Source organism: Argopecten irradians, unplaced genomic scaffold (genome assembly GCF_041381155.1).
Source record: "Argopecten irradians isolate NY unplaced genomic scaffold, Ai_NY scaffold_0142, whole genome shotgun sequence".
Lineage (NCBI taxonomy): Eukaryota > Metazoa > Mollusca > Bivalvia > Pectinida > Pectinidae > Argopecten > Argopecten irradians.
This window is the reverse complement of record NW_027187609.1, coordinates 33,117-60,951: the sequence shown is the minus strand read 5'-3', so window position 1 is coordinate 60,951 and position 27,835 is coordinate 33,117. Positions and strand designations below refer to the sequence as shown.

The 27,835-nt window shown below is 34.1% G+C and overlaps 2 long non-coding RNA genes across 2 annotated transcripts; both read right to left on the bottom strand.

Annotated features, from left to right (window-relative positions):
* Positions 1 to 4,666: 4,666 nt before the first annotated feature.
* On the bottom strand, positions 4,667 to 5,539 carry LOC138311872 (uncharacterized). The gene is made up of 3 exons (XR_011206773.1): positions 5,505 to 5,539; positions 5,134 to 5,242; positions 4,667 to 4,800 (listed from the first exon to the last, which is right to left on the bottom strand). It is a non-coding gene; the product is annotated as an uncharacterized lncRNA (long non-coding RNA).
* Positions 5,540 to 9,173: 3,634 nt separating this feature from the next.
* On the bottom strand, positions 9,174 to 17,268 carry LOC138311874 (uncharacterized). Its single transcript, XR_011206774.1, has 2 exons — positions 17,082 to 17,268; positions 9,174 to 9,252 (listed from the first exon to the last, which is right to left on the bottom strand). It is a non-coding gene; the product is annotated as an uncharacterized lncRNA (long non-coding RNA).
* Between the last annotated feature and the right edge of the window lie 10,567 nt (positions 17,269 to 27,835).

The following is a 27,835-nucleotide window of genomic DNA, read 5'->3' as shown; positions in this document are numbered from 1 at the left end:
CAGTTCAAGATTCTTACTGTAAATCTGAAATTAATTTTAAAATTAAAGTAGATCACTTTGACGAATAACATGTTCAAGATTATTCATTAAACATAAAATCTGCTTTCCCAAGTGCCTTCAATGCTTCAGTCGCTTTTCGTGAGAAATAAATGATTTTATTTATCAGTACATATGCTATGAGGTCATATTAAGATTACTATTTATCATATGACTTCCATGTTTTCCCATTCAATATATGCATTTAATAAATCTTATTTACACGTGTAATATAACCTATCTGCATGGTGATTGGTTGATTCTGATGAATGGTACGTATTTCAACTGATCGATTGATTGATCATCTAGCAGAAAACTCCAAACAGGAAGAAACAAAGGCATATATTAGCCATATGATAAATAGAATCTATCATTCGTTTCCCTTCATATTAGATTGATGATATTCTTTTCAAATTTTTCATTTTTTGCTCTTAAAAGGCCATGAAAAATTATAAACTCGCATTATAAATCTAATATGGAGGGAAACTCATTTAAGAGTAATATAAGTTGTCAAATATGATATAAAGGGAACTTCTGCTCAAAGTCTATGTCTACAAACCTTGTGAGTTTTATAAAATAACAAATGATCCCAGAGGGATCTTGGGCTTTAATAAAGAATGTTAAATGTCAGGACAATGGAAAGATGGATCTTTTCTCTACTTTTTAAAACCTTTTCAAAATTATTTATATTTACACATAAAAATTTGAGACAGATCGCTTCAGTACTTTCAGAGAAATAGCAGTAACAAACTTCAACTATCAAAATCCAAGATGGTTCCTTGGCAGTCATCTTGTTGATGATCAGTCCCAAATCGCAATATGCACATCAAGAGCCCTAGGGGAACCTACATGTGAAATTTTGTGAATGATTATTAAATACTTTCTGAGAAATAGCGATAACAAACTTTAAATGTATAAAATCCAAGAATGGTGCCTGACGGCCATCTTGTATATGTGTTGAAATATGAGTCCATAGGGGTCTACATATAATTTCAATCCCCAGACACAACTCCCCATCCACAGATGAATGCGAACACACTTTGGGTAATTCCAGATATGGCTGCCTGGCGCAATCTTGTTGATTGATGGCAAAACGTCCTGCAATTTACCTCAACATGTTCTGATGTTCACACTACAAAACGATGCAAAACAGGTCCCTTTTACATCTATAGCGATAACAAACTCAAATAACAAAATACAAATGGCTGCCTTGCGGCCATCTTGTTGACCGATTGTTCCCAAAATGCAATATGACAACATTAAATTCCTAGGGGAAAAAACATATAAGAAATTTGATCTGAAACAAATGATTCAGTACTTTCTGAGAAATAGCGATAACAAAATTGTCTATCGGAAATTGACGGATTCTTCACCTAAAAGCCATACTTTTTAGGATCATTCGTCACTAAAAATGACAGTTTATTTCAGCATCCAACTAGGCTTTAATATATATCTAGGCCTTTAAAAATTTCTTCACAAATGATATTTAAAGTTGAGATTGTTTGGCAATGACCTTGAATATATTTCAAGGTTAATCAAATATAATAGCAATTTACTCAGCATGATTCATGCCGTAATAAGACTATAATGTCTAGGCCCGGCAAATTTCACAAGAGGATAGTAGTCGGTAATTAAAATTTTGTCAAAAACAAAAAAATTGCACTTTTGAACTTTGCCCAAACGAAAGTTCCTTTATGAATTTGTGGTATGTAAAATTGTTTAATTTCAATTCAAACTACTTAAATATTATAAATGTTCAAAAGAAATTGTTATTGGGGCAAGTTACGTAGCTGTCTCAATGAGCTTATCACTATCAATAATGTCATAGATACAAACATCAGTCAATCCTATCTGTGATCACATGGGATGAAAGTAACCGTTTATATTTTTAAACATGATAGTACTAACCAAGGCAACTTCATGCTCAATATCAAGATCTGTGGAATACCATGTAGAACTTGACAAAGAATAACCGGGAAGGCAATGATTTTCACCGAAAATCGAAATTGCATTATAAATTGATGCAACCGGAAGTTGAGAATTTACAGAAAAATGTATAAACATACAAAGTAAATAAGTTTGCTAGTTTTCTAGAATCTAAAAAAAGCAGTATATGAAAAGGAAATAGAATGCTATGGTTAACATTGTTTGCTTTGTCTACTTTACCGGAAAAATGTCATTGAAATTAATTTGAATTGAACAATCAAAACATCAAATTAACAGGAAGCAACTTGGTCACGATTGGGGGGCATATACCTTGTGTGAGTTTGGGCTTCCCTCGGTGGAATTAAGGGTATTTAAAATATAATTAGGAAATTTGATACTTGGGGCCTTTAATTTTTTTAATTTTTATCAAAAATATATTTTATTTCATTTTAAAAGACTCAAACCCCACATTATATAAATGAAATGCCGACGACCAATACCCTAGGTTATGTTTTAATAATAAAAAATTCTAAAAATAGTCACTTTTTTTGTAAACTTTTGACCTCTAGCGAGCTTTTTAACGTTTTTATAAGTGGTTTGAAAATATGTCGTGGGTGAAAGTTCAGATATGTTCCACATTGTCAGAAAAATCACCATCATATTTGAAACTCTCTGCATTAAGAACAGTTATGTGCAGTTTTTGTGTTTTTAAAACGTCATGGCGGCCATTTTGGAACACTGAAACTGTTTGTGAAGAATAGTCCGATAATAGTTTTAAACATCTGAAATCGACCATCCTTTTTATATTGATAAACTATATTTCAGTTCACAATGCAACAGGAAGAAGAATAATAAGCATAATAAGCAGTTCTGACAAGTCATCCGGAACAATTTTGACGGCTTTTCACCTAAAATGTCCAACTCCGTTCAAATATCATTTAATAAAAATTTCACGAGTGCAATGGTTTTGTTTCAACGTACCCAAAATGTCCCCAATTTTCCAGGTTTAGGCCTTTCATAACTTTCTGCAATAATCATTTGAAGATTTAGGATTGTTATTTTGAGTGCCCTTTGAATAGGTTAAATGTCAACAGATTAAAGAACTCTTGGTATCATTCATAATGACCAGCAATGTATGCTTAATTAAAGGTGCTAGGCCTTCATTTGGAAATTTTGAGAAAGACTACATTTTTAACAGGATTTTGTCGAAAAATGAGCATTTTTAACTTTGTCCCTTTTACAACCGGGAAGTTGACGTTTTGAAAACTCCAAATTCAATTGTTTCATTTTTTATTACATAAATATCCAAAAATGAAAATAATAGGCTCTTTGTTAACGAGCTAAGGCTTTCATTGAGCTAAACAGGATTATTTTCAAAAACTGGGGTTTTCCTGAATTAACACCACCTGTACCTTTGGGATGAAGGTCAAGCTCGTTTATTGTTTTCAACGAAGTCAACTACCTTAGCTTACGCATATGGCACTAAATATCAAGCCTATAAAAAAACCATGTAGAACTTCGAGAAAAATTTGTTTTCGTGATTTTCACCGAAAAGGCGAAGTTGCATATAAGTCAATGTTAACCGGCGTTCGACAAGTGTAAAAAAATATACAATGTCTCCCTGCATCAATGGTGTCTAACAAACATTTTGAAAAATATTATTGTCTATTATTAACAATTTATATAAGAAAAGTTATGGTGTTTGCTTAAACCGGAATGTGCTCCATTTTGCCAACATCACCCCTTTCAAATATAAATTTGTAAAAAATTTGGTGCTATACTATGTAGTGCCTGTTTACTGTATAATTGGGCTACTGACAACGGATTGGTGGAATCAGAGATGCTTTTAAAATATAAGAAATTTCGTTAAATATACAAATAATTTTTAGTCAAAATATTAATTCGTCTTTAATAAAAAGCATATTTAGTTACCAATTTTTAATTTTAATACATATCAAAACAAAGTTTGAGATACTGCATCGATTTCTTTGGAAAGAATTTGGAACAAAGACTACTTATTAATGAAATATTGAAATTGTTATTTTAAAATAGTCACTTGTTTTTGTAACTTTGACTCTAGCGATGTATTTTAACAAGACATATTTTGTTCCATGTACTATGGGTGAAAATAGATATTCATCATCTCTATACAATAATGTCAGGATACCCATAAGACACATATCTTTCCACATATGATGTCAAACACATAAATTAGTAGCATATGTTGTCTGGCAAGGTTTTGTATTGATGGGAAACGTCTGCTCATTACCTCCACATGTTTGATGTTCATGGACACCTACAAATTTTACGATGGTGCAAAACATTATTACATCGTTTTATAGCATCCTAAACTTATAGATAAACAAAATTAGCGTTCAAATGTGTTTGGTGCAAGCCGTAAAATAATAAGAGTTCAGTAATCAATAGTAACAACATAAATATCCTAATATAAGTTTCAACAAAAAATAATACAAGAAATTATAGCAATAAAATGAAGCAATTACAGAACAAGAGGGAGAGGGCCTTAACGAAAAAAATGATGAAAAACTAAGACAATTCAAACTATTGTGTAAAAGAATGTATGCATTGCTGATTTACTTACCTTATAGATTGGGCCAGGATTTGCCTCAATATCACCACAGGACAACAAGGGTATAGATGTTCCTGTGTGAAGACCAATGATGCTAGTGTTTGTGTTGCTTGTAGTTGGGTCTTCTTCTTGTGCGAAATGGTTATTTATGTTGGGTTGGGATGTTGTGTTGGTTGTGTTATTGTTTCTGTTTAATGATTTTGGCTGTGTGTTATGTGTGCTGGTGTGTTTGTGACTTGTTTGTTTGTCTGAAAGTAATATATAATATACATGTATAGATAATAATAACATTACACAAAAGGAAATCATTAAACAAGTTATCACATTATTTAAAAAAAATCAATTTAATTGTCTTGGTATATATTACATATTCAAATTAATATATCCGTAGTACTTCCTTTAAATTTCTTTTTCTCTCTCTATATTGCTACTTTCTGCTTGCTTTTTAAATTGAAAATCTATGTGTTGTAATGAAATTTGCTGTTGTTGTGGTATTCTCCACTTACTGTAGGTTTCACCCAGAAAATGTCCTCAAATGAATATGCAAATAAAAACTATATCACTGAGTCAATTATACATACCAGTACTATTTCCCTGGCTCCTGTGGCACTTGCGATAGTGGTCAAGGAATTTTATGTCATTGTTGTGGTATGTGCCACAACAATGCGTCCCCAGCTTCTTGGTGATTTGCTGAAATGATAATAATAAAACAAATTATTTTATTTTACTTATAAAATGTACTATGCTTCTACTTTAATCTACACACATTTTATTTTATTGTTTTTAAAGACCAAGATATTTACCACTTTATTATTATGAATCCCTAAAAAAAATCAATTGCACTTTGTACAATGTAGATAACATAACCTATTATCACTGGAAATGAAATCTGAACATGCTGACTGATTAAACTCCGAGTTATTGTAACTTATATTTCATGATGTTATCTTACTGTATCTTTTCTTTTTGTTGTCTTCTTGACCGATCAAATGTGATTGTTCTGCAATTAAAAATAAAGCACTAAATTCATGTATCTATAAAAAATCTCTAATAATGTCCAATTTTTAGTTAATACATAATGTCAATAATATCTTTTTTTATGAATTAAGAATATGGAAAGAGCAAAGGTTAAATCTAATTAAATTTCAAAGGAGTTACTGACCTGAAATTTAAACACAAATTTAACAAGTGGTCCAAGAAGTATCGAAAAAATTATCATGGAGATGTATACCAATTTCAACATATAATTAAATGAATAATGGAATTCTAAACAAGCGAAAGATTATACTTAACAAATCAAACTGTAACTGATAAGTAAAATATTAACATAGACTTCGTCAAAATTTGATGAATATAAGAAAGGTGATCAAGAGGACAAATTAACCGAGAATTCTGATAACATCTTTCTTTAACATACCTCATTTTTGACTTTGGTCTCCTCAAATAATGACACAACACACTTTGGTTTCACAACAATCGCAAAGCTGTCGTCAATGTCCAGTGTAACATTGTATGGAGACAGCCTATTGAAATGAAATCGAATGAAAATAAAATGAGACATATTGATAATTAATGACCACACTTCCTACAATTATAAGTAGTAAATATACTATGGAAAGATGTCGGGTGTCAATACACAGCTATATATATATAAATATATATATATGTACATAAATGTGAATAACTTTTTTTTTAAATGTACAGTACAGACAATGTTCAATACTATCAAAATCTTTCCTGTATGATCAACAGTGCTAGATCTCTCTACCAACTGAGTGAAAGAGGCGCCATACTCCATCTGACAGCAAAGATTTAGAGGCTTTGCTTATAAACATCCAACCACATCAGGTGCTCTTTTTACAATTACAGAAAAAAAACTGTGGTAGAAAGAAGAGAGACAGCCACAAATCAATTAAAGTTAAAGCAGATGAAAACAAGGATATGCAAATTAATAACAAAATGCACTAAATCGAAATTACACATTTAGTTAGTAAAAGCAATAAACATTGATGCCATCATGCAATTACAGAAAAATGATAATGAAGCATTCATATAACAAACGAATCCTTCATGCATGTGATATCATTAGTAGGAGTGAAACAGTTCTAACGTCATGAACCGTGGTATACTTCTTTTCGTTCTATACACAGTATTCTCAGAATTACAGTACATGTATATACCGTCAACTTTTTCTGGGTGGCTTGTGGCAGTCCAAAGCACTTATATACTGTATATAAGCGGGTTTCTGATTAGTGTAGCCAGTTTTCATAACGGCCAATCAAGTGGCATTACAGTAACCTTGTTATTGACAGAAAAATATAATCTGTCAATATAATCTGCCTTGGCATCTTAACGCTCTGCTATATGGCATTATTTGGGATATTCTATGTAGAAACGGTTATATAAACAAATTTAAAGAGTGTACTTGTCTAGCATATGGTTGATTCCAGATTTGAAACATTGTAGCATGTAAGATTTAGGTCTTAATATTAGAAATGTATTATCTATGATGTAAGAGTTTACAATGGTGGGTGTTACTTTTGATATGCTTTTGATATTTTCACATTTTGGCAGATATGAATATCAAATGTATTAACCGAACCATGAACAATGTATCACAATACGAACCGAACCAGAGAAAGCGTACCATTTCACCCCTAGTCATGAGATCAGTTCAATGCATTTGTTTTTTTCTTTTTAGCCCTTGGCAGCCACATAATGTCAATATAAAAAGTTAGGTCAGAAACACCCAAGTAGTTTGTTTAAAACCAAGGACATAAAAAATATACTAGGTAATTATGTATTATCACAATAACTTTTATCAAATAATTAATAACTATAATATACAAATGACATAATGTATAGACATATAATTCCATTTAAAAATAGCTTTTATACAATACTTAATGGTATAGTTGAATGTATACTACATTTAAAACTTTAACAAATAAGATAACTCAATAGTTAAAAGTCCATAAAAAGAAGAAAAATTGCACGAAAATAAACTTTTCGTGAGAAAAGCATTAATGCGGTTTCTAGTCTACCAACAAAAACAGAGCTTTAGTATCAAAAAGTTAATCAACATTAACATGCTCAACTCTTTTTAGTATGAACAAAGTTAATCAACAGGATATTTTTTAATTATAAATTGTATACCGTTGATAAAAAAAAAATATGTTCACCATCTAGTGAGTATGAGGGAACAGCTAAGAAAAAACATGTATGTTGTGAAAAATATGCAGAAGATATTCCGTATTAATTGTGAGCACACAGCAAAGCATATTCATTCACCAACAACAGAAACATGTTCAGAGCTAATATATTAATTAATTGCTAAGATATTTAACATATTTACACATGTTCATTGTTGTTAAATATAACTTTAAAGTGTTATGCAAAATTTTATAAAATGCTTTTTAAATACTGGTTTATATTTAGTGCTCATTGTCCTTCATGATCAAAACGACTTTACAAATAAATAGTTTAAAGTTAATATGTGCACCATGTATCCAATAATAGGAGATTTCTTTTATGTTATTCACCTAAAAAGTTCACAATATTTTGAAAATTACAATGTAATTGCAATGCATGTATATGTACAGGTTTCAATTTTACAAGTACAAATTACAGCTGACATTATATTTATGTTTCACAGTGTAGTTGGAATGAGTACATAGAGTCAGTCCATCGACGCTAGTTGTGGTGTCTACAATCTCATTTCACATTTGTGTAGGCATTATTTGTAATTGTAAAGTAAATTTCTTCAGTTCAGGGCATAAAAAACAATAACTTTACTGCTAATCGTAGGTAATGTTTATAAACGTATCATACATATTTGTCTGTCCATTTCAATTGATTTTCACAGCTTAATTAATTCATCAAACCTTATGGTTTTCAATGTATTACTGAAGAAAAAATAACATGTCAAAATGTTCGCACAGTTACGGCACATACAACTTCAATATGTACACAAGAGAAGCATAAAGGATAGAAAAAAATAAAAATCTGAACAGTCCACAGCCCTCTATATATATATGGAAAGACAAACATTTAAAAGATGTAGAACGGAAATGAAATGAAGTGGACATATATAGCATATTGGCAAAATTCATTACAAAACACATTATAACTAAATGTGAAGTAGAACAAGAATATATATCACCTACCACTCTACGATTAGAAAATTTCATTCTTTGGATCTCCTCCTCCTCCTCTTCAATTTATCGGTACATTCAGTTTCTGCAGGTGTTTTTCTATCAATGTTCAATAATATAATTAAGTGCAATCATCACACAATAAAAAAACGTCAAACAGTGTTCCTACAATATAATCATTGCTATTGAAGTCATTAAAACAACTAATTCAAATGTGTAGTGCATAAAGTTGAATAACAAAAAAGTTTCATAGCCTTACTATGTGCAGTTTCATTACATTTTCTAATAACATTTGATATATGCTAAAAAAAGAAATATATATCATGCAAATGTACTACAAGTCCCCTTTAATTCATCCTTCACAGAAAAAATCTAAAGAGTTATTTATACTGGTACTTAGATAAAAATATCTGAATACCATACCAGGTTGTATGTACATGTATATACATTAATATTATTATACTTACTTTTACTGTTTCTTTCTTTCTATCACTTGGAACATGCACAGCTGGCATAGCCCACACTACTTCAGCATAGGTCAAACGCCTAAAAAGAATTATTATTTTATTTTTAAATTGATTTTTGTAACCTTTTGCATTTACTTGCCAGTAGTCACCATGATCATGATATCATGTACGTGCCAGTAGCCACCAAGATCATTATATAACCATATAAAATCAAAATCAACCATTTGATTACACAACTAGCTTTAATTATTAACCTTTATATCAATCTATAAGCATGTACATGTATATAAAATATAAAATATCAAAGAAACACAATTTAACAAAGCATGACAATTTATTGACTCGTGCCCTATCCGGGCCTCGAACTCACGATCTACGGCACCCAATTGCCTAGCCAAACATAGCTGCGCCTTCTACCACTGCGCCACATCCACATCCCCAAAAAAGGATGTTTCAATGACGAAGTGATAGTCGGTTCAATATGCTGACATGATCACTATGGAAATTGTCAAATTAAATCTTTGGATCAACAACACATAGTGAATAGTGGTAGAAGGCGCAGCTATGTTTGGCTAGGCGATTGGGTGCCGTAGATCGTGAGTTGGCCCGGATAGGGCACGAGTCAATAAATTGTCATGCTTTGTTAAATTGTGTTTCTTTGATATTTTATATAAAATATAAGAAACACTAGACTTGGTCGCTAGGCCTTACTGCCTTCACAGGCGTCTTTAGGCATGCATATATATATATATATTCTGGTACACTGCTCTTCAATTCTGCGCACTTGCTCTTCAATTACTTATACCTACTTCCAGCATTTTCCCGTTCTGTTCTACGCGTTTTTGATCCTTTACATATGCTGCCCAGCAAAAGGCGACTAAATTTGGGACTTTGCTTCTTTGCAAACACACCGAGGAAATAAGCGACTAAATTTGCATCCTATTCCAATGAGCACCATAAATAAATTTCGCCACATATTTGACGTCATCACACGTGGCACTTTCCTTTCAGCTTGGATAAAGTGAGGCTTGCCAAGGGTTAATTGCGCTCCGAATGTAATAATTTGATTTAAATATGCTGTGCTATAAATTAATTGTCGCCGCATTTACTGTTCGTATCCTATTATGTAAAATCGTGTACGTTTTGTACTTGTCTTGATAAAGGGGCAGATCGCCCTCATTTACAATTTTGTTTTGTCCATGCTCTTCATTCTGCGTTCTTCAATTACTTATACTTCCCTTGTCCCGTCTGTATACTGTTACATATATAAAGAAATGGAGCAGCCGCGCGCGATCAGATCTCATTTGGGTTCAGTTCTTTGACAAATGCTCATCAACACACTACAAATAACTATAAATTCTACGCATCCTGTGGTCCAATGTGCACATATGTAAATAATTTGCCACATTTTGACGTAACACTGGAGATTGCCATTTTTTACTAATAGTAATTGCCTGGAATGTGCTATTAGTTTTAATATATCTGACTGCTTTGTCCGCATTACTGTTCGTACTATTATATAATCGTGTTCGTTTTGTATGTCTTGATAAAGGGGCAGATCGCCTCGAATAATATTAGACAATTTTGTTTTGACATCCATACACGGTAAATGGACAATTACTTCCTTGTCACATTATTCTGGTACATATATGAAATGGAGCCTAAAGGTTTACTCACGCCATCTGTTGTTCTAATGAACAAATGCATTAACATCAACACACTCTTTTTATGACGCTGTATATATATGGGATATATGTAATTTTGTCAATACATGACGATTGCAGTTTGTCTGAAGGGGTTTAGCTTATGTCATGTCGCTGTGTCAATCAAATCCGAATTGCGTCCGAGAGTGTCACGTTTGACCGTCAACATTTCCTTTCAATCAGCTACTAGTCATAGAGTTCTGCATGGACTTGTAACCAAATTTGCTCCACAAACATCCTTGGGGGGAAGGGGAACAGAACTTGTATAAATTTTGGCTCTGACCCCCCCGGGGGCAGGAGGGGCGGGGCCCAATAGGGGAAATAGAGGTTAAATCCTATAAATCGCTACTTGTCCTAGAGACAAATTAATTTTCTGCATGGATTGTAACAACCAAAATTAGCACAAAACATCCATTGGGTTTAAAAAACAGAACTTGTATAAATTTTGGATTCAGGTCCCCCGGGGGCAGGAGGGGCGGGGCCCAATCTGAAACAGAGGTAAATCCTTTAAATCGCTTAGTATGGTTATGAATGGAATGTAACCAAATTTGGCCACAAACATCCTTGGGGGAAGGGGAACAAGTGTATTAAATTTTGGCTCTGGTCCCCCGGGGCAGGAAAGTGCCCAATAGGGGAAATAGAGGTAAATCCTTTAAATCGCTACTAGTCATAGAGTTCTGAATGGAATGCAACCAAATTTAGCCACAAAAATCCTCTGGGGAAAGGGGAACAGAACTTGTAAATAAATTTTGGCTCCTGGTCCCCCCAGGGGGCAGAAGGGGCGGGGCCCAATAGGGGAAATAGAGGTAAATCCTTTAAATCGCTACTTGTCCTAGAGTTCTGCATGGATTTTAGAACACCTGTAACCAGATTTGGCCACTAAAACATCCTTGGGGGAAAGGGAACAGTAAAACTTGTATAATTTATGGCTTGACTAGTATTGGGGCAGTGTACCCTCAAAGGGGCGGGGCCCTGTAGGGGAAATAGAGGTAAATCTGAATCCAATACTTTCTTCTTGTACTAGAGTTTCTGCATGGATTGTAAAAAAGATTTGGCCACAAACATGTTGGGGAATCCCATCGCATGGCATGGCCTAAACAAACTTGTAATAAATTTTGGCTAAGTCACCCGTGGGGCAGGAAGGGCCGGGCCCAATAGGGGAAATAGGTGGTAAATCCTTTAAATCGCCACTTGTCCTAGAGTTCTGCATGGATTGTAACCAAAATAGCCACAAAATCTTGGGGAAGGGAAAAGAACTTGTATAAATTTTGGCTCTGGTCCCCCGGGGGCAGGAGGGGCGTCCAGGCCCAATAGAAATAGAAGGTAAATTTCCTTTAAATCGCTATGGTCATAGAGTTCTGAATGAGCTTATACTTGTATTGTAAGTTCCAAATTTGGCCACAAACATCTTGGGGGAAGGGGAAACCAGTCCTCTGTATATACATTTTGGCTCATAGGGGAAAAATAGAGGTCCCGCTCCAAATCACTTGTCATAGAGTTTATCTGGCCGCCATTTGGCCACAAACAGCAGTCGAAGGAAAGGGAACAGAGATTGGTAAATTTTGGCCAATCAACCCCCGGAGGCAGGAGGGGTCATAAAATAGGGTTAATAGAGGTAATATGGTCTTTACAAATTCAACTCCGGTCATAGAGTTTTCTACATGGTAATTGAATCTCAAATGGCCACAAACTTCAGTGGAGAAAGTGTATTACAGAGTTACGTTAAATTTTGGCTCAGGTCCCCCGGGGGCAGGAAGGGCGGGCCCAATAGGGATCTGAAAACAATCAGAGTAAATCCTTTATAATCGCCACTTGTCCAAATAGAGTTCTTCATGGATTGTAACCAAAATCAGCCACAAACAGTTTCAGGATTGGGGGAAGGGAAAAGAACTTGTATAAAATTTTGGCTCTGTCCCCCGGGGTGTAGAGGGGCGGGGCCCAATAGGGGAAATGAGGTAAATCCTTTAAATCGCTATGTCATAGAGTTATTACATTGAAGAGGTTTGTATAACCTTGGCAAACAAACATCCTTGGGGGAAGGGGAACAGAACTTGTATAAATTTTGGCTCTGGTCCCCCGGGGGCAGGAGGGGCGGGGCCCAATAGGGGAAATAGAGGTAACTCCTTTAAATCACTACTAGTCATAGAGTTCTACATGGATTGAAACCAAATTTGGCCATTAAACATCAGTGGAGGAAAGGAACAGAGCTTGTATAATTTTATTGACCCCCAGGCAGGAGGGGCCAAAATAGGGGAAATAGAGGTTAATTCTTTAAATCGTTGCTTGTCCTAGATTCTTCTTGATTATAATTAATAAGGAAATTTTCATGCATTGAAAATCTAACTATCTTAATAAAACGACTTGGTCGGTCTAAACATCCTTGGGGGAAGGGGATGTGGATAGAATTGTATAAGTTTTGGGCTCTGACCCCCCGGGGGCAGGAGGGGTGGGGCCCAATTAGGGGAAATAGAGGTAAATCCTTTAAACGCTACTTATCCTAGAGTTATGCGCCTAAAATGAATTGTAACCAAATTGGTCACAAACGTCAGTGGTGAAGGGGAACAAAACATGTACATATTATAAATTTTGGCTCTGACCCCCCCCCGGGGGCAAAGGGACGGGTCCCAATAGGGGAAATAGAGGTAATATCCTATGAATCCCTACTTGTACTAGAGTTCTGCATATTGTGACCAAATTTGGCCACAAATATCCTTTAATGAGCAACAGAAACTTGTATAAATATTTTAAACTCTGACCTTTGGGGGCAGGAGTGGCGGGGCCCAATAGGGGAATTACAGTTAAATATTAAAATTCCTACAGAAAACCAATAATGAACCTGTAATTCAGAACATTACAGGCATTAAAAAAAGTTTACGAGCGATATTAGGCAAAATCTAATTTTAGTACAGTGTTTTATACTGAATTTGATAAACAAGTTCAGATTCAAAATGCCAGTATAGAATTGCATAGGACACGAAGACACCAAAAATTTATGTTTTATCAAAATTGGTGATAAAATCACAAAATGTACAACATTACAATATCAATCCTTTCAAACAACAAGATTTAATTGATAACAAAATGAAAAAAAGAAATGTTTCAGTTCACAATTGTTCAAAATTTTGTTTTAATTTTGATTGACGTATTTTCATCCAAAATGCTGTACATCTGTATAATAAACAGTACTATCTGCTTTAAATAACTAACAATTTCCTGTACTGCATGAAATTGGTCACACATTTTTTTTTAGCTCACCTCAGGCCTTACGAAGGGCCGGTGAAGCATTATTCATGGCTTACCGTCCGTCCGTGTCCGTCGTATGTCCCTATGAACCGTCAAATTCCTTTAAATCGCTACTCATCATAGAGTTCTGCATGGATTGTAACAAATTTGGATTCAAACATCACTTGGTGAAAACTGAACTTGTAAATTTTGGCTATGTCCCCATCCGGGGCATGATAACGGGGCCCAATATGGGGAATTATTCTTTAAAATCCATAAATCGCCTTGTCCTAATTTCATACATAAAATTGTAACCAAATTTGACCATAAACATCTTGGGGCATTGAAACTTCTTTATAAATTTTGGCATTTTATAGCCCCGGATGAATGCGGGGCACAATAGGGGAAACAGAGGCAAATCCTTTAGAAAACGCTAAGCGCTACCGTAGCTATGAACGCCTGCATGGAATGTAACCAAAATTAGCATTATTTGATCAAACATCCTTGGGGGAATGGAACAGAACTTGTATAAATTTTGGCTTAATCCCCAGGGGCAAGAGGCATAATAAGGAATTAAAAAAAATAGGGTCAAAACTAAAAATAGAGATAATATCCTTTAAGTTTTGCTACTAGTCATAGAGTTCTGAATGGAATTAACGGCCATAGTCAAATTTGCCACAAACATGGTCATTGGGGAAGGGAACAGAAATCTTTGTATAAATTTGGATCTGGTCAAAATCCGGGATAGGAAAGGCGGGGATTAAGATAGGGGAAATAGAGGTAAATCCTTTAAAAACTAGATTGTCCTAATTCTGATTAAAACAAAATCCTTTGAATGGGAACAAACTTTATAAATTTTGCTGAAATTTAATCCCACAGGGGCAAGAACTCGGGGCCCAATTGTTGAAATAGAGATAAATCCTTTAAATCGCTACTTAGTCATGTTCTGAAAACAACAAATGTAATACAAATTTGGCTTTTTACAAACATCCTTTGGGGTAATGAAAACAGAAATTGTATAAAATTTTGGCTCTGGTCCCCCGGGGGCAGGAAGACGGGGCCCAATAGGGGAAATAGAGGTAAATCCTTTAAATCGCTACTTGTCATAGAGTTCTGAATGGAATGTATACAAATTTTGTTAAAATATCCTTGGGGGAAGAGGGAACAGAACTTGTATGGCATTTGGCTCTGACCCCCCTCTCAATTAGATAGGGCGTGGGCCCAATAAGTATGGGGAAATAGAGAAAACTTTCTTTAAATCGCTACTAGTCTAGAGTTCTAGGAATAAATGTAAACCAAATTTGGCCACAAACAGTCCTTGGGTTTGCTTTAACAGAAATTGTATAAATTTTGGCTCTGATCCCCCGGGGGCAGGAGGGGCATATGGGCCCAATAGGGAAATAGAGATAAATCCTTTAAATCGCTATAGTCATAGAGTTCTGAAAATGGTCGGTAACCAAATTTTGGCCACAAACATCTTGGGGGAAGGGGAACAGAAATTGTTAAATTTTGGCTCTGTCCCCCGGGGGCAGGACTGGCCCAATAGGGGAAACAGATAAAGGTAAATAACACATATATTGCCTTTAAATCGCTACTTCCAATAGAGTTTTGCATGGAATGTAACCAAAATGCATTTTTTACTAATAGTATCTATTCCTTGGAAGATTTGTTGATCAATTATAATCCGACATCTATCACAGACTATCAAACTTACTATATATATATGGCTGACAGTGGCTGTAATCTAGTACACGCATATTAGAAAAAAATGTGCCATGACATCTCATACACACAAAATGGAACAATCGACGTTTCACATTGTTCTGATAAGCATGTGCGAGGCGACGCCAACTGTCAGCTACCGTAAGAACTAAATCAGCCTCCTACATTTAAACATCTGTGTTTAAATTCGCTGTATATATATAATATATATAAATTAAGTGTTTTAAATACATGCGCTGAGTATTGTCTGAATTTACATGTCCCTGTGTCAATCAAATGAATTGGTCGAGAGTGTCACTTTGACCCTTCATGACCTTGCACACGCCAGTTAAACTAATTAAAATTATACTTGTAATTCCGCTCCACTACGATGCTCTTCGTTGTGTTCCAATACAAGATCTATAGCTAACAATGCCCCATTCGGGGTTACCTCAGCATGACCCCTGAGGTTAGCCAATCAGCGTCTACGGAATCTTCGGTGTGGTTATTGTGTCATTTGGAAATATAAACGGCTACCAGTACGTCCCGAAATGTTCCGATTCTAGGCCATTGGTCATGCTGAGGTGACTCGATCTGAACAGGGATTTGTTAGATCTTGTATGGGAGCGTAACGTACATAAAGCATCGTAGTGGAGCAGAATTACAAGTGTAATTTAAATTAGACTGACACACCAAACTGATTAAAATAAGATGATGATCCTTATACCCAATCCATCTGACAACATCCCATAAGGAGTCATGTTTGGGTGACCTTTAGACCACCTGTACTTCAGATCGAATGCATTTTCTACACCTTACTACATCAATGGAGTGTAATGGAATCTAAACGATATCTACACTCCCTACGGCCGTCTCTGTAATGATACGGGTGTATTTATAGCTTAGACTAGTATTGGGTGCATGTGTACCCTCAAAACCCCTGGGCTGTATTCTGTTTATACTAATACATGTATACGAAACTGAAGTCCAATACTTTCGTTTTATATACATAGTTTCATCAAATCCAAATATAAAAAGACATGTCCCAGCATATCAATGTTTACGTATCCCATCGCATGGCATGTAGCCTAAACTTTAACATACCAGTAATTAGTGAGTAACTGCTAAGCTTCACGTTGTGATGGAGCTGGAGCCTAGGGGTGGGGGTAATCTAGACGCTCGGCTGTCACACAATACACATATTACATGTACATTAAAATATAAACAATTTCTTAGAGAATATTAATGATTATCTTATTAGTTCAAACATCAAGATACCTACCACTCGTCCTCTTTTGACTGCATATTGGTTGTCCCGCTCAGGAAACCCTCGCATTTGTTATCTGCCGCCATGTTGGATACAGCAGTCGAAGCAAGATAACGATTGGTCAGCCAATCAAAACCCGCGTCATAAAATGGTTATTACAAATATGGTCTTTACACAATTTCTCCCATCCGGCCCCTGGGTAACTGTATCTCAATCTAAACTTACAGTCAGAAAGTGTATTACACGTTACGTTACTAGCATTCAAGTTGGAAACAATCAAGTCATTTTGCATCATAATTCGTCACATTATCAAATATTATTTGATTATTTCGAATAAAGTAAGTTACATGTACAATTCATAAAATGTAAGAAAACACAGAATTATTCACAGTACCACTACCTTTGCGTGTAGACTTTTTAAGTCTTGTACGTGTATATTCTCTAATATGTTAAGAGTTATTACGATTGAAGAGGTTCAGTATAATGCTCTCAAAACTAAAATTCCATGCTAAATATTTTTCATTATATGTCACTAAGTTTAGTAGCTGTTATACGATTTGTATCTATATTCCTATACCAGTGTCATTATACTATCTGTGAACATCTATATATATACATCATTATTGAGACCTCATGTCAAACCAAACTGAATAAAAAACAACAAAATACATACAAACGTTGGTATCATGTCTTTCTTTCATCGTTTTTGCGATGTCATTCATGCATTGAAAATCTAATCTATCTGTTTGCCGACGTGTCGTGCTTTGTCGGTCATAAACTGTGTCTATCCACAGGGAGGATGAAGTATTCGAATTAGCGATAATTAATTGGGTCATATGCAAATCACAGGTGTCAAATGGTATGAATTCAGATGTGTATATATTACCTGTCAGAACACCTGGCCGTGGTATGCGCCTCAATTAAGTCAATGGTGGTCCATTCATAGTGATTTACAATATACATGTACATGTGTGTACAATATGGGTTTGACGACACCCCCCTCCCATTCCCGCAGCATGTCACTTAGGACAATATATAGTTCAATATATAATACCTTATTTACTAAGTGTCATATATGTTATAAGAAATATAATCATATACATTTAATATATCAGAAATATATATATATATATATATAAACTATATCTTTCTGCTATTAAAATATACATTTAACACTGAATACCGGTATATCAAATAATTACATAACAAATTACCGGTAATATCAACATACAGTCGTATAAGGTTTACGAGACACTATTAGCAAAATACAAATTCTTAGTACATGTTTTATAGCTGTTGTAAGAGAGGTCAGATTCTCCATGCCAGATTAAGAATGGCATAGGACACGAACACCAATATTTATTTATACTTGTGATAAAATTACATACTGGAAAATTACTATTCATAAACACACACCAAGTTAATTCAAATGGAAAGAATGTTTGCATGTTCACAATTTTTCATAAATGTTAACTGATATCAGTATTTTCATCCAAAACTGTCAGTAAATATAACAGTAATATGCTCATAATAATATATGGACCTCAAATCTGGTCACACATTTTATTATTTTCACATTTTCACTCACTGCAGTCCCATTATATAACCTTACCAAACGTAGTTGGCAGTCATATAAACTATGAACTTCAATTGTTTATTATGACGTCATTATCATTGTGATGTCACTATTGTGATTCTAGCGATCACGGAAAACTGCTGATCAAATGGCTATTCCATCCTGGATGATAACGGATGATTAATTCTTTAAAGATGCAAAATCATCCTTGTTATTTCAACATAAAATTGTTACCAAATGTAGATATATAAGCATGCATTGAACTTCTTTCAATTGGCATTTTATAGCCTAAGATGATGCTAATGCCACAATCTGTTAGACAGAGGCATAATCCAACAAAACATGAAAAAAAATTGCGCTACTTCGTAGCAGGGGGATGACTTTGCCAGCTGAAAGACGTTCAACACATACAAAAAGTGTTATGAGCAAATACAACATTATTTGAATTTCAATACAACTGTTATAAAATACTGTGTAAGTTCCATATACTATAACAGATATGTAAAAAGAGTGTGCTGTAATCGTGTGCGCGAATCTTATATCCGGATGCTGTGCTACGTACAACTTAGTAACGCTGCAATGTTCAGCACTACACAAATATTCAGAGATAACCTACATTAGTATTTTACAGGAAACTATCACGAACTTCTCGATACAAACGCCTCTTAAACTTAAAATGAGGTAAACAGATGTTACATATATTACATAGGTAGGACGCCTCGGATTCATGAACACCTGGTTATGTCCTGAGGAACGAATACAATGTAACCTCCAAGTGTTAGCGAACGTGGCGCTTTCTATGCATTGTAAATGCCCATTGAAAAACTGACCTTTGATGTTTTAGATCAGTCCGCTTATATAGTGCCTATTTTTAAATCGTGGTTATACTACATGAACTGGGGAAGTTTAATAATCAATATTTAGAAGTTTATATTACAGTACTATATAATTATATAGAACCTATTCGGTTTGATTTCACAGATATTTTCCTGACGTCTTGAAGATTCCAGCTGTTTATGGCCCATACTTAAACTAATGTCATATTCAATATCTTGAATGATTCGAGTTATATATTAGCTATACTGTCTTTCTATTGATGATTATGTAAAATTATTCTTGTGTATGAATCAACAACATGATTGAGTCTTTATGCTATTGTAGTCAACTTGATACCATACATCAAGAAAGTTATATATGTGTATTACTAGTAATTTCAACTAATTTATAATATTATCTTGATAAAACCTGATAATAAATACCAGAATCCTCATAATGTATATATATTCAATTGAACATTGTATAAATGACTATAGCTTCAAATGCACATATTTTCCTTCTCTGTATTTAATCTTTGTATCTCAGTTTTGAGGAATAAAAGAAATGATACTTTGCAGTAACGATTACACTGCAGATATGGGGTAATGAGAGACTGCCGTGCAAAAATGTTAAATATATATATGTGGTTTTTTTTTACAATTGAAATTGTTTTTCTGTTAATTTTTGAAATGGATCTCGTCTTCAACACCATTCAAATTATTCATAATCTCATAATTTAGATACTAATAGTAGTGTTAAGTACTATACATGTAGATCTCTGATAGTGATAAACTGCATTTCCAATATTTTCAGTTAATTGTGCAAGCTAGGACAAAAGGAGTTTGATAATATTTCGTATTAACTTTAAAGATGCTGATACAAATTACCCGTAGAAGAATTAAGCTATAACTCTCTCTCTGCATTACTGTTGATTTATATTTTTTATCGTTGAAACATATATCATTGGAAACATATATAAAAGTTCTTTGTTTTAATTGATGATCAACCTGCAATATCCACCCAAGTATAAATTATGATTTGACCACATTAATTGGCCTGTGTTAATTGAGATAAGCTGTACCCTCCGTGTGACTGAGGTGGTAACTACCTGTTACACCCTAAGGCTATAACTCACCTGGACAGGTAACACCTGTGCCAGCAGGGGACAGCAACTGGCTTCAATTAGGTCTGTGTGAATGTTTGTAGGCCTTGGAGATAATTTTTCTTACTATTATTATTATCTTTATTTCCTCCAAAATTGAAGATTACATAAAGAATAGACTTTTACATGAAAACAAGAAACAAAGCAAATCAAATAGAATTTACAAAATATGTACAAGTTCAAGTCTAATTAATTAGTAATTAGTTGAGAATATTCAAAGCAATAAGGATCTAGTTGTAATGATAATGCTATACAAGTTAATATACACAATATTTATTATATATGAAGTTTATAATAAGTCACATTTTTTCTACTCTATGACCATTGCATGATTAGTTTTGAAATAAAGATTTTGGTTATAAATTAAAGAGGGAAAATTTTTAAAGAAGGAATCATTCATAGGATTATTAGATTCAATTAATCTATTTAAGCTTAATACCTGATGATTAATAGATTATAAGACGTTTTAAATCAATATTTGCAAAAGAAAACTTTAAAAAAATATGCATTGGAGAATGAGTACATTTTTGTAAGAAAATATTTACATTTACTTAATTATTTTCTTCAAATATTTTTTATAAAGAATGGTCATAACACTGGTAAGTTGAATATATCAAAAGTCAAAGGTTAAAAAATGTCCCAAGTTTATACATATATTATATATACATATATAGGGCAAAAAATTAATTCAAACAGTGTGGACAAAAGATTGTCGACTTTTTGTGGCGATCTGCCCCTTTGTCAAGACACAAGAAAAACAAAATAAAATAACATGTTAAGGGACGGTCACGGACATACACAAAAACATAAACAATGAGAACATATATATAAAGCTGCCCCACCCGGTTTCTCTAACCATCATCTCTCTTATAAACATGTGCATTTAGGGTTACAAAAAACAAACAAGAAAAAAAACCCAATACAAACAAGAATCAAAGTACTGAAAGTACTAAATGGCTCGGTCTCGATGATAGGAGAATATATTTCTAAGGTCAATACTACTGTAGTTGTGTACAGACGTAACGCGCGATGTTGGTGACATATTGCGTAACACTATAAATGACGTCGTTTTGACGGTGCTTTTCTGACGAGTTATTATTATACTGCATGTTTTACCGTTATCCAATATATATAATGTAACCATTAATAAAAGAATGATACATTATTATAAATAACGAACATTTACAGGCTGGACTATGCATATAGGAGTGAATTTCAATTTCCTCATGACTATGTTCACTATTTTTATTGAGGCTTACTGGAACTTACGGAGCCGCGATGGCCGAGTGGTTAAAATAATGCAATATCATCGCGTCGTCGTCGCGGATTTGACTTTAAATATTAAAGCACTTTTGTATAGACCTATGACCGATGTTGATCGATTTTCTTTCAATTTTAGCACAGATCGATTTCTAATCACGCTTTTTAAATTGCGTGCCTAAAGTTACTAGATCTATTGAGAATCACAGGGTCTGAAAATTAGTACAGTGTACAGTGATTATCAATTTGGACATAACAGAGTGCCCGTATATTATTTTTAGACGCTTTATGGATCTAGATAAAATTAATCGGTAATATTCGTATTCTACATGTACACTGTACTCGTATAATACACCACGAAGAGAGTGAAATTTCCTGATTTTTTTTATTATCTAGACTCCTACATATCTCAAAAGGGTGTGTGTGGACACTCTGGTGTGTCTTAATATATGTATGTATTAACTGTAACAATATATCAGATCCCTGTTTTATGCATTGGACACTAAAATATACTCTTTTTGTTCCAGTCTTTCTTTAGGTTTTTAACACACTTTTCTAAATTTCAAGTCAAGAGTTCATACAGGTTTAACTTCTTCTCCACTGGCCCATCTTACATTTCGGATAATCCACACAATATCTTTTTTACCGTTAAATGAATACAATTTGTTTAAGGTGAGTTTTATCTTTTTACAATGGCAATGTACACCGATAGAGGTCGCACCAGATATGCAGTCACAAGGAAACAACACTTCCTAGCATGCATCACGCAACTTGCTACAATTTTGTATATATTATTCTACGTCATCTCTTACACAAGTTGAAAATGATTGTGTATCAGAATGATACATGTACCGGTATATGACAACGTACATCTAATGTTCGTTCTACAAATCTAATAGTTCTGGCATATCAACAATGTTAAGTAATTGATTTCTTATATGAAACCCACAGTCTTTTACGCTAGGCATTGACCCTATAGTTGTTAATTGTGACACGTTTTCCAAACTTGACTGTTACGGATAGAGTAGTCGTGACGTCTTGGTCTTAAGTCGTCATTTATAAGTGGTCCAAATTACCGATGAATTTTTTCATAATACGCAGTTTTTTTTTTTATTATAGATAGAAGAATTCATCAAATATAAAAGTGTTTATACGAAAATTTTCACGAGTTAGCGACACTCATGCGCATATGATTGTATATCGATATTCATTATTTTTTTTTATTCTAACAAATATACCCTGCATGAATGTCATAAAAATCGCTATAGTTACAAATGTAATAGATAATCCAATTGGGTGGACCAAAATTACGGATCTTCTTTTTATTTTCTGTAGTTTCAAGTGAATGCTTCACTTTATAACAGGGGCTATAACAATATGTCTAAGGATAAAATTCAATCAAAAACACATTTCGTACATTATTTCAAATACTTGAATATAACTTACAGTTTTCTCTCGATATTGCTATGAAATTGAGCATCGTTTTCTCTGGGTTAAGCGTTACATTTTGGTAAAGGCGAATAATGACGGTTTTACAACATCGTACATCATCTAACACAAATTGAAAGATCATGAATGTCATTAGACATACAATAACGCAATCTTTGAATCATGTTCATTTATTTTTGCGTATTTTTAGTGCGATTTAAGATCATTTTTAGAAACGAACACTCCGGTAAATGTTACGCGTTTTACATGCCGTTATCTTGGTGTTTTGGAGAAATTAAACGCAATTAAAATGTTTTTTTATGATTTGCGCTTTTCCGCCTTTATTACCCATAAAATCAAAGTACATTAAAAACCGTTTTCAATGATATATAATTACGATGCAGGTATATGAAAAGAAAAGAAAACCACAACGCTTTAAGTAGAGCATATATGTATTTTGAGACGACGTCACCAATATCGCGCGCTACGTCACAATAAGAAATAAATTTGGCTGGTGTTCCTTCCAGTTTGGACTTTTGAGGATTCCTTGGGGACACCAAGGTGTAAAATAAGAGACACATACTAAAATCTTAGAAGCCCATTCTAATATTTCCTATGATGTTATATGTCAAATGATTTTATAACACCTTTAAGCATTTTCCTTGTTAATTTGATGTTAATGAAAATATTCATTCTTAATGACTATATATAGCTATTGTCATCAAGTTCCTGGGACCACAGTATCAGTTAACAAGTATTGTTTTTGCAGCAGAGAAAGACAAAAGGCATACTTTTCTATGCCAAAATGTCTTAAATATAGAATATGTCTGTCCTCTAGAAGACTTATCAATATCATCATGTGATTTTTGAATAAATTGGTCAATTGGTCTACTTTTAACAAGTTTTGTAATTATTCTTTTGTAAAACAGCAAGTTGATTGATATACATTGTATCCGAACTTCAATTCAAACCGGATAACTTGTTAGCTCACCATAGACCATGAAATTGTTTTGTACACTTTCTTAACTTAAGGATTGTTTTACAAAATTACAAATGAAATTTTCTACATTTTTTATTTTCAAATCCCCATACCTCTGATGAGTATAATAAAACTGTTATTACAAGTGAATCAAAATATTTTCAGTTCAAGATGAACAGGAAGAGATTCATTCCTTTATTTCTTATAAAAATAGCAAACACCGATTTAATTGTTTGTTCAGCAGGTTTTTTCCCTTTCTTTAAAAACGCTACCATTAACATTATTTTCTGTACCTAGATATGTAAACAATTCTTATAAACCTAATTCTGTATTCCATAACATCAACTGGTGTTGTTGTACCGATTTACGTCTTGAGAATATCACAATTTTTATCTTTCTGATATTAAAGGCCCAATACCTTTCCGACTTTTAATTTTTAAAATGGGAATGTAAAACGAGATCGATAATTTTCTAGTAGAGTCGCAAAAGTTATTAACTTACCGTTAATACTACGTTTTATCATCACCTTCTGAACAATTTAATCAAAATAGATACAATGTAAATTTTTATAACGCGGGTCGTCTTATGTTTCCCGCCGTCGTCCTAAATACCGCGCGGTAGTTGACTATTACAGCGCCAGACGGCAAGACAGCGAAACGACTCTCCATGGTTTTCAGATATCACGCAGGAAATCTTGCATATGTTTGGTGTTGTAACCTCATCTTAAGGCATCGGCATGGGTTTTCTGATGTTATTAATGTTTTTGAGAGACCTTTTTAATTTTGCCCCGGAAAGGTAGTGGGCCTTTAAGTTCTAATTTCCATGTTATGCAATAATGTTAAAATTCATGTAACATTTGTCGTAGACCATCAGATATTTCTGATATCATAACAGTGTTTATTGGCAAATAATATGATAAAAAAGTTTGGGATACATTCCAATATTATATACCGTAAAAACTGGTATAATTTGTGCAGGTACTTTTTAGGGCTGAAAATGCTTATAAAAAAATCTACTATCAGTATATTTTGCGCATCAAAAAAATGGGGAAAAAAACACTCTATGTCCAGGGAGTCCAAAAACCAGTTGTATGAAGGCGACAATTTCACATGCAAACACTATTCCCAATTAACATGCTTGACAACTTGCCACAAAAAAGTATTATAGAAGAAATAACATATATGAAAACCGCATTGTGTTTTGTTTTCTTTTATTGGCCACAGAAACACTCCGTTTGTTTGTTTCTGTTTCGTTTGATTTCATATCTAACGTCCTGACTAACAGCTATGGTTCATGTAAGGGACGGCCTCCCCATGTATGCGGTGTGTTGCGTTATGTTGTGTCGAGGTGAGTGCACTGGGAGACTGCGGTATATGTTCGTGTTGGAGTCTTCTTGTATATGGAACTGTTGCCCTTATTTATAGTGCTATTATCACTGAAGCATGCCGCCGAACAGACACCAAAGCAGACACACCCCACCCCGGTCACATTATACTGACAACGGGCGAACCAGTCGTCCCACTTCTCCTGTGTGCTGAACGCTAAGCAGGAGCAGAAACTACCACTTTTATAGACTTTGGTGTGTCTCGGCCAGGGGACAGAACCCAGAGCCTTCCTCACAGGGGCGAACGCTCAACTCAAGGCCAAAAGTGAGGCGGTGCACCAAGGTAGGCATTAGGAAAGATAAAGTCAATTAGGAAGAAGAGAAAAGATAAGATCCTAAAATTTAGTCGCCTTTTTACGATCATGCAATAGGGGCAGCAGGCACAATTCTAACGCCCTACCTGCAGGGCCAACAGTAACCCGAAACTGAAATACATATGCTAGATATTACAGTAACCCGAAACTGAAATATCTAGCATATGTCCAAAACATCGGCAGTCTGGTCCGCCGCACTTTGTGCACATGTCAATGTTTTGAGATATTACACATGAATAGTAATCATGAATATTTGAAAAAAAAAGTACAATATATTTACTTAAATTGGCACAATAAGTAATTAGTGTGTTTGAGATCATTAACAATCAACAGCAATCAGCTAGCGGATACGTAGTTTAGCTTGCAACAATCACAGTGTGCATAATTTGTCAAGATTTGTTAGACAAAGTATTCTTTTCCACCAGGTAAGATTCTAAGTCATAAAAGTAGATTGAAAATAGGAAGGGAGATAAAATAACCAGATAAATATTTGTAGCATGATCAGACTGGGTTGATTATCGGTGATTAGGTAGCTTAGTCGGAAGAATTACATTTTCTTCTCTCCTGTTACAGAATTGGCACCCAACTAAATAACCAACGGTTGTGGTGTTTTGAAAGGGTCTTGTATGTCTTCAAAAAAGAAGGGAGGAGTGTAGCGGGACTGGACTGGGTCGATTATCGATGACCAGATAGTTCAGTCGGTAGAGCACTCGGATAGTGTTCGGAGAGTCCAGGGATCGAATCCCGGTCTTGCCGCTACATTTTCTCCTCTCCTGTTACATATGGTACTATTCTGTGCATGTAGATATTCAAGGTAAATCAACAATGTTCGCTGATCTTGCCGAATTGCCTTAGTGTTATGATGAATGCAGTAAATGTATGTCTCATTGGTGTGATTGATTTAAAGGCAGTTCATGTGGTGACCGAAAAAAAGGTAAAATCAATACTTTCAGAGTGATCAGAGAACATTGATAGTCAAGGCGGGGAAAACATAAGACGACCTGTGTTATACAAATTAATGTTTAATTGATTTTCATTAAATTGTCTCCAAGGTGATGGTTAGAGTGTTATTAACGATAAGCTTAATATGTTTTTGACAAAAAATATAAACAGCTAATGTCATATTGTGTTTTTAAATTAAAATAATCTTTTATTTATTCATTTCATTTCAAGCATGTACATGTCATAGATGTAAACAAATATCAGGTATATGCGTAAATAATATTACAGTTAAATTCACAATAAGGAATTTGAAGATGATTATAGTAATTATTTTCGGATTGAAAATGATTACAATATTAAGCTTCCACAGCTGAAAATTATTTCTTTTTGTTCACACAATTCTTCTCCTAGACTGTTTCCAGTTGAAATGATACATGCATGCTGACATTCTGTAAAACATAAGGAAACAATAAATGTATTAACAGAGTAATTACTGAAAAGGCTAATATCATATAATTAAACATTTAATCATAAATAGCAATACCAGCATAGAGGAAATATTATTGAAGTTTAATTCCCGCTGATATTAAGTCCTCCTGTTCTTACATGTAAGAGTTTTGTCCTTCATAAATTGATTGTAATATAGCAGTTGTTATATAATGTGCACAAAGAAGTATAAATATACACACGTATGCATGGGTACAGTGGTAAATTAATAAGTTATACGGAAAAATGATGGTGCTGATCATGAAAAGCGTAAAGTCTATTTTGTTGAGTAAAAAGTTAAAAAAAACTAACATAAGATGTGTAATCGCAGTAAAAACAGTGATCATGTGGGCTTTTGTGCGATTGCATTTGTAAGACTGTGCCATGTGGTAGAGATTAGTTCCGCTCGAGTGATCACACAA